The sequence below is a fragment of the Salvelinus fontinalis genome, chromosome 5 (genome assembly GCF_029448725.1).
Source record: "Salvelinus fontinalis isolate EN_2023a chromosome 5, ASM2944872v1, whole genome shotgun sequence".
Lineage (NCBI taxonomy): Eukaryota > Metazoa > Chordata > Actinopteri > Salmoniformes > Salmonidae > Salvelinus > Salvelinus fontinalis.
In genome coordinates, this window is record NC_074669.1 from 53,782,087 (window position 1) to 53,791,334 (window position 9,248).

Below are 9,248 nucleotides of genomic sequence, written 5' to 3' on the forward strand. Positions count from 1 at the left end.
GTTCAAAACATTAGGAACACCTGCTCTTTCCATGACAGACTGACCAGGTGAATCCAGGTGAAAGCTATGATCCATTATTGATGTCACCTGTTAAACTCACTTCAATCAGTGTAGATGAAGGGGAGGAGATTGGTTGAAGGAGGATTTTTAAGCTTTGAGACATTTTTATTTTACCTTTATTTATACAGGTTTTTTCTCATTGAGATAATATCTCCAAGAGAGACCTGGTCCAATAGCAGCAGGGGGAAAAACGTTTCAGACAAAACAACTTACATACACTAACACAACATTAAACAAAACTATAAACACACATACAGTACAACAATTACATATTACATTAAAAACACAAACATCTTGACTAGAAACAGCTAGCCTAAAAACAATTACACTCTTCTATGATATATACATCGATCAAGTGTTTAAACTCCACCAACAAAACTAGATCATCACATTTTAAAATGTTCAGGAGAGAATTCCAGGACCACGGTGCTAAGTAACTAAAACTATTTCTCCCATGACCTGTTCTAATTTTTGGTACTGTTAGAAGCAAATCAGAATGGGACCGTAATTGATATTTATTTACTGACCTGACTAAAAAAGAGATAAAATTGCATTTTACCCAATATGGCCTTATAAATCAGTGTATACCAGTGTTTAAGCCTACGCGAGGTCAATTATGACCAGCCAACAGCGCTGTAGAGATCACAATGATGTGTTAGACGTTTCTGATTTTGTAATGAACCTGAGGGCTGTATGATACACTGAATCAAGTGCTCTCAGGGTCGTGGCTGAGGCCTGCATATATATAACATCTTTAAAATCTAAAACCGACAGTAATGTAGATCGTACCAGCTCCTTCCTGGCCTCAAAAGACAAACAAGCCTTATGCTGGTAATAAAATCCTATTTTCAGTTTGAGCTTCCTTGTAAAGTTCTCTACATGCACAGTGAAGTTCAGCTTATCAACCCACACACCCAAATATTTGTACACTTTAACTTACTCTATAGTATGTCCAGCCAATGTAGCAATGACATGATTTTCACATGGATTGTGTATGTGTGCTATTCATAGGGTGAATGGGCAAGACAAAAGATTTAAGTGCCTTTGAAAGTTTGTGTTGGGAACTGCAACGCTGCTGGGTTTTTCACGCTCAAGTTTCCCCTGTGTATCAAGAATGGTCCACCACCCGAAGGACGTCCGGCCAACTTGACACAACTGTGGGAAGCATCAACATGAGCCAGCATCCCTGTGGAATGCTTTCGATAACGTGTAGAGTCCATGCCCTGACGAATTGAGTCTGTTCTGAGGGCAAAAGGGGGTGCAACTCAATATTTGGAAGGTGTTCCTAATGTTTTGTACACTCAGTGGATATGCTATATACAGTGCATTCGGAAAGTATTCAGACCCCTTGACTTTTTCCAAATTGTTACGTTACAGCCTTATTCTCAAATGGATAAAAAAAAAAATATATATATGTATTTCCCTCATCAATCTACACATAATACCCCACTGTTAGCATCGGCCTGCTAACTGTCTGAATCGCCGTGTCCCCAGTCAGCCCAACCACTCACTGGACCCATATGTTCACTTGGCTACGCATGCCTCTCTCTAATATCAATATGCCTTGTCCATTACTGTCCTGGTTAGTGATTACTGTCTTATTTCACTGTAGAGACTCTAGCCCTGCTCAATATACCTTTACCAACCATGTTGTTCCACCTCCTACATATGCGATGACATTACCTGGTTTAAAGGTCTCTAGAGACTATCTCTCATTACTCAATGCCTAGGTTTACCTCCAATGTACTCACATCCTACCTTACATTTGTCTGTACACTATGCCTTGAATATATGCTATCGAGCCCAGAAACCTGCTCCTTTTACTCTCTGTTCCGAACCTGCTAGATGGCCAGTTCGTATAGCATTTAGCCGTACCCTTATCCTACTTCTCCTCTGTTCCTCTGGTGATGTAGAGGTTAATCCAGGTCCTGCAGTGCCTCGCTCCACTCCTACTCCCCAGGGGCTCTCATTTATTGATTTCTGTAACCGTAAAAGCCTTGGTTTCATGCATGTTAACATTAGAAGCCTACTCCCTAAGTTTGTTTTACTCACTGCTTTAGCACACTCTGCCAACCCGGATGTCTGAATCGTGGTTTAGGAAAACCACCAAAAACCTCCATCGCTAACTACAATGTTTCCCGCCAAGATAGAACTGCCAAAGGGGGCGGTGTTGCAATCTACTGCAAAGATAGCGTGCAGGGTTTTGCATTACTATCCAAGTCTGTACCCAAACAATTCAAGATTTTACTTCTAAAAATTCACCTTTCCAGAAACAAGTCTCTCACTGTTGCCGCTTGCTATTGACCTCCCTCTGCCCCCAGCTGTGCCCTCGATACCATATGTGAATTGATTGCCCCCCCATCTATCTTCTGAGCTTGTGCTACTAGGTGACCTAAACTGGGACATGCTTAACACCCCGGCCATCCTACAATCTAAGCTTGATGCCCTCAATCTCACACAAATTATCAATGAACCTACCAGGTACAACCCCAAATCTGTAAACACAGGCACCCTCATAGATATCATCCTAACTAACTCGCCTTCCAAATACACCTCTGCTGTTTTCAATCAAGATCTCAGCGATCACTGCCTCATTGCCTGCATCCGTAATGGGTCTGCGACCAAACGACTACCCCTCATCACTGTCAAATGCTCCCTAAAACACTTCTGCGAGCAGGCCTTTCTAATCGACCTGGCGGGGTATCCTGGAATGACATTGACCTAATCCCGTCAGTAGATGATGCCTGGCTATTCTTTAAAAGTGGCTTCCTCATCTTAAATAAGCATGCCCCATTCACAAAATGTAGAACTAGGAATAGATATAGTCCTTGGTTCACTCCAGACCGGTCTGCCCTTGACAAGCACAAAAACATCCTGTGGCGTTCTGCATTAGCATCGAATAGCCCCCGTGATATGCAACTTTTCAGGGAAGTTAGGAACAAATATACACAGGCAGTTAGGAAAGCTAAGGCTAGTTTTTTCAAACAGAAATTTGCATCCTGTAGTACTAACTCAAAGTTCTGGGACACTAAAGTCCATGGAGAATAAGAGTACCTCCTCCCAGCTGCCCACTGCTCTGAGGCCAGGAAACACTGTTACCGCCGATAAATCCACTATAATTGAGAATTTCAATATCCATCTCTCTACGGCTGGCCATGCTTTCCAAGTGGCTACCCCTACACCGGTCAACTGCTCGGCACCCTCCACAGCAACCCGCCAAAGCAAAGCCCCCACCATTTCTCCTTCACCCAAATCCAGATAGCTGATGTTCTGAAAGAGCTGCAAAATCTGGACCCCCACAAATCAGCCGGGCTAGACAATCTGGACCCTCTCTTTCTAAAATTATCTGCGGAAATTGTTGCAATCCCTATTACTAGCCTGTTCAACCTCTCTTTCATATCATCTGAGATTCCCAAAGATTGGAAAGCTGCCGCGGTCATCCCCCTCTTCAAAGGGGGTGACACTCTAGACCCAAACTGCTACAGACCTATATATATCCTACCCTGTCTTTCTAAGGTCTTCGAAGGCCAAGTTAACAAACAGATCACCGACCATTTCGAATCCCACCGTACCTTCTCCCCCCCCTGCAATCTGATTTCATGACTGGTCATGTGTGCACCTCAGGCACGCTCAAGGTCCTAAACGACATCATAACCGCCATCGATAAGAGACATTACTGTGCCTCCGTATTCATTGACCTGGCCAAGGCTTTTGACTCTGTCAATTACCACATTCTTATTGGCAGACTCGACAGCCTTGGTTTCTCAAATGATTGCATCGCCTGGTTTACCAACTACTTCTCTGATAGAGTTCAGTGTGTCAAATCGGAGGGCCTGTTGTCCAGACCTCTGGCAGTCTCTATGGGAGTGCCACAGGGTTCAATTCTCGGGCCGACTCTCCTCTCTGTATACATCAATGATGTCACCCTCTTGCTGCTGGTGAAACTCTGATCCACCTCTACGCAGACAACACCATTCTGTATACTTCTGGCCCCTCATTGGACACTGTGTTAATTAACCTCCAGACGAGCTTCAATGCCATACAACTCTCCTTTCGTGGCCTCCAACTGCTCTTAAATGCAAGTAAAAATCAATGCATGCTATTCAATCGATCACTGCCCGCACCTGCTCGCCCGTCCAGCATCACTACTCTGGACGGTTCTGACTTGGAATACGTGGACAACTACAAATACCTAGGTGTCTGGTTAGACTGTAAACTATCCTTCCAGACTCACATTAAGCATCTCCAATCCAACATTAAATCTAGAATCGGCTTCCTATATCGCAACAAAGCATCATTCACTCATGCTGCCAAACATACCCTCGTAAAACTGACCATCCTACCGATCCTCGACTTCGGTGATGTCATCTATAAAATAGCCTCAAACTCTACTCAACAAATTGGATGCAGTCTTTCAGTGCAATCCGTTTTCACCAAAGCCCCATACACTATTCACCATTGCGACTTGTACGCTCTCGTTGGTTGGCCCTCGCTTCATACTCATCGCCAAACCTGTAGCCAGTGGGTTATCTACAAGCCTCTGCTAGGTAAAGCCCCGCCTTATCTCAGCTCACTGGTCACCATAGCAGCACCCACTCATAGCATGCGCTCCAGCAGGTATATCTCACTGGTCACCCCCAAAGCCAATTCCTCCTTTGGTCATCTTTTCTTCCAGTTCTCTGCTGCCAATGACTGGAACGAACTGCAAAATCTCTGAAGCTGGAGACTCATATCCCTCACTAGCTTTAAGCACCAGCTGTCAGAGCAGCTCACAGATCGCTGTACCTGTACATAGCCCATCTGTAATATAGCCCATCCAACTACCTCATCCCCATACTGTATTTATTTATCTTGCTCCTTTGCACCCCAGTATCTCTACTTGCACATTCATCTTCTACACATCTACCATTCCATTGTTTAATTGCTATATTGTATTTACTTCGCCACCATAGCCTATTTATTGCCTTAACTCCCTTATCTTACCTCATTTGCACACACTGTATATAGACTTTGTTTTATTTTGTTCTACTGTATTATTGACTGTATGCTTTGTTTATTCCATGTGTAACTCTGTATGTGTCGAACTGCTTTGCTTTATTCTTGGCCAGGTCGCAGTTGCAAATTGTTCTCAACTAGCCTACCTGGTTAAATAAAGGTGAATTTAATAATAATAATAATAATAATAATAATAATAATAATAATAATAATAATAATAATAATAATGTAAACATTTTTTTTAAATCAAATTTGGCAAATGTATATATATACCCCCCCCCCTCGAGACAAATCAAATGTTATTAGTCATATGTGCCGTATACAACAGGTGTAGACCTACAGTGAAATCCTTACTTACGAGCCCCTAACCAACAATGCAGTTTAAAAAAATACGGATAAGAAATAAAAGTAACAAGTAATTAAAGAGGAGCAGTAAAATAACAATAGCGAGACAATATACAGGGGGGTACCGGTACAGAGTCAATGTGCTGGGGCACCGGTTAGTTGTTCATGTTGGTAGAGTTATTAAAGTGACTATGCATAGATGATAACAACAGAGTAGCAACGGTGTAAAAGAGGGAGAGGGTCAATGCAAATAGTCTGGGTAGCCATTTGATTAGGTGTTCAGGAGTCTTATGGCTTGGGGAAGCTGTTTAGAAGTCTCTTGGACCTAGACTTGGCGCTCTGGTACCACTTGCCATGCGGTAGCAGAGAGAACAGTCTATGACTAGGGTGGCTGGAGTCTTTGACAAATTTCAGGGCCTTCCTCTGACACTGCCTGGTATAGAGGTCCTGGATGGCAGGAATCTTGGCCCCAGTGATGTACTGGGCCGTTCACATTACCCTCTGTATTGCCTTGCAGTCAGAGACCGAGCAGTTTCCATATCAGGCAGTGCAACTAGTCAGGATGGTGCAGCTGTAGAACCTTTTGCGGATCTGAGGACCCATGCCAAATCTTTTCAGTCTCCTGATAGGGAATAGGTTTTGTCATGCCCTCTTCACGGCTGTCTTGGTGTGTATGGACCATGTTAGTTTGTTGGTGATGTGGACACCAAGGAACTTGAAGCTCAACATCCTCCACTGCAGCACCGTCGATGAGAATGAGGGTGTGCTCTGTCCTCTTTTTCCTGTAGTCCACAATCATCTCCTTTGTCTTGATCACAGTGAGGGAGAGGTTGCTGTCCTGGCTCCACACCGACAACGATGAGACCTGGCCGTGATCAGGCCTACCACTGTTGTGTCAACGGCAAACTTAATGATGGTGTTCGAGTCGTGCCTGGCTGTGCAGTCATGAGTGAACAGGGAGTACAAGAGGGGACTGAGCACGCACCCCTGCGTGGCCCCTGTGTTGAGGATGTGTTGTTACCTACCCTTACCACCTGGAGGCGGCCCGTTAGGAAGTCCGTGATCCAGTTGCATTCGGAGGTGTTTAGTCCCAGTGTCCTTAGCTTATTGTTGAGCTTTGAGGGCACTGTGGTGTTGAACGGTGAGCTGTAGTCAATGAATAGCATTCTTACATAGGTGTTCCTTTTGTCCAGGTGGAAAAGGGAAATGTGGAGTGCAATAGAGATTGCATCATCTGTGGATCTGTTGGGGCGGTATGCAAATTGGAGTGGGTCTAGGGCTTTGGGGATAATGGTATTGATGCGAGGCATGACCAGTCTTTCAGAAGCACTTCATGGCTACAGACGTGAGTGCTACTGGTCGGTAGTCATTTAGGCAGGTTACCTTAGTGTTCTTGGCACAGGCACCATGGTGGTCTGCTTAAAACATGTTGGTATTACAGATCCGGAGGTTGAAAATGTCAGTGAAGACACTTGCCAGTTGGTCAGCGCATGCTCTCAGTACACGTCCTGGTAATCCATCTGGCCCTGCGGCCTTGTGAATGTTGACCTGTTTAAAGGTCTTACTCACATCGGCCGCGGAGAGTGATCACAGTCTTCCGGAACAGCTGGTGCTCCCATGCATATTTCAGTGTTATTTGCCTCGAAACAAGCATAGAAGTAGTTTAGCTCATCTGGGCGGCTCGTATCATTGGGCAGCTTTTAGTTGTGGTTCCCTTTGTAGTCTGTAATGGTTTGCCAGCACTGCCACATCTGACGCGCGTCAGAGCCGGTGTAGTACAATTCAATCTTAGTCCTGTATTGATGCTTTGCTTGTTTGATGGTTCATCGGAGGGCATAGCGGGATTTCTTATAAGCTTCCGGGTTAGAGTCCCGCTCCTTCAAGCAGCAGCTCTAGTCTTTAGCTCAGTGCGGATGTTGCCTGTAATCCATGGCTTCTGGTTGGGGTATGTATGTACGATCACTGTGGGGACAATGTCATCGATGCACTTATTGAGGAAGCCAATGACTGATGTGGTGTACTCCTCAATGCCATCGGAGGAATCCCAGAACATATTCCAGTCTGTGCTAGCAAAACAGTTCTGTAGCTTAGCATCTGCTTCATCTGACCACTTTTTTTGTTGATTTAGTCACTGGTGCTTCCTGCTTTAACTTTTGCTTGTAAGCAGGAATCAGGAGGATAGAATTATGGTCAGATTTGCCAAATGGAGGGTGAGGGAGAGCTTTGTATGCATCTGTGTGTGGAGTAAAGGTGGTCCAGAGTTTTTTTTTTATAATAATTTTTTTCCCCCTCTGGTTGCACATTTAAAGAAATTTGGAAAAACGGATTAAAGTTGCCGGGTATTAGGAGCACCACCTCTAGGTGAGCGTTTTCTTGTTTGCTTATGGCGGAATACAGCTCATTCAATGCTGTCTTAGTGCCAGTGTCTGACTGTGGTGGTATGTAAAACAGCTATGAAAAATACTGATAAACTCTGTAGGTAGATAGTGTGGTCTACAGCTTATCATGAGATACTCTACATCAGGTGAGCAATAGCTCGAGACTTCCTTAAATATCGGGCACCAGCTGTTATTTACAAAAATACATAGTCTGCCGCACCTTGTCTTACCAGTCGCCGCTGTTCTATCCTGCCGGTACAGCGTTTAACCAGCCAGCTGTATGTTGATAGTGTCGTCGGTCAGCCACGACTCTGTGTAGCATAGGATATTACAGTTTTGAATGTCCCGTTGGTAGTTTAATATTTCATGTAGGTCATCGATTGTATTTTCCAAAGATTGCACGTTTGCTAGCAGAATGTAAGGATGTGGTGGTTTATTCGATCGCCTACGAATTCTCAGAAGGCAGCCCGCCCTCTGGCCCCTTTTTCTCCGCCTCATCTTCACGCAAATCATGGATCTGGGCCTGTTCCCGAGAAAGCAGTATATTGTTCGCGTCGGGCTCGTCAGACTCATTAAAGGGAAAAAAGGATTCTGCCAGCCCGTGGTTGGTAATCGCAGTCCTGATGTCCAGAAATGATTTTCGGTCATAAGAGACGGTAGTGGCAACATTATGTTCAAAATAAGTAAAAAAGTTACAAACAACACAAATCAATATCTGTTGGACACGTAAAATGTCTGCCTTCTTCTCCGGCACCATTTTATTGAACAGGAGGACAAATAATCTTGGGTATGATGCTACAAGCTTGGCACACCTGTATTTGGAGTTTCTCCCATTCTTCTCTACAGATTATCTCGAACTCTGTGAAGTTGGATGGGGAGCGTTGCTAAACAGCTATTTTCAGGTCTCTCCAGAGATCTTCAATTCCGGACACTGGCTGGGCCACTCAAGGACATTCAGAGACTTGTCCTGAAGCCACTCCTGCGTTGTCTTGGCTGTGCAGGGTCGTTGTCCTGTTGGAAAGTGAACCTTTGCCTCAGTCTGAGGTCCTGAGCCCTCTGGAGCAGGTTTTCATCAAGGATCTCTCTGTACTTTGCTCCGTTCTTCTTTCCCTCAATCCTTACAAGTCTCCCAGTCCCTTCCGCTGAAAAACATCCCCACAGCATGATGCTGCCACCACCATGCTTCACCGTAGGGATGGTGCCAGGCTTCCTCCAGATGTGACACTTGGCATTCAGGCCAAATAGTTCAATCTTGGTTTCATTAGACCAGAGAATCTTGTTTCTCATGGTCCGAGAGTCATTTTGGTGCCTTTTGGCAAACTCAAAGCAGGCTGTCATGTGCCTTTTACTGAGGAGTGGCTTCTGTCTGGCCACTCTACCATACGGGCCTGATTGGTGGAGTGCTGCAGAGATAGTTGTCCTTCTGGAAGGTTCTCCCATCTCCACAGAGGAACTCTGGAGCTCTTTCAG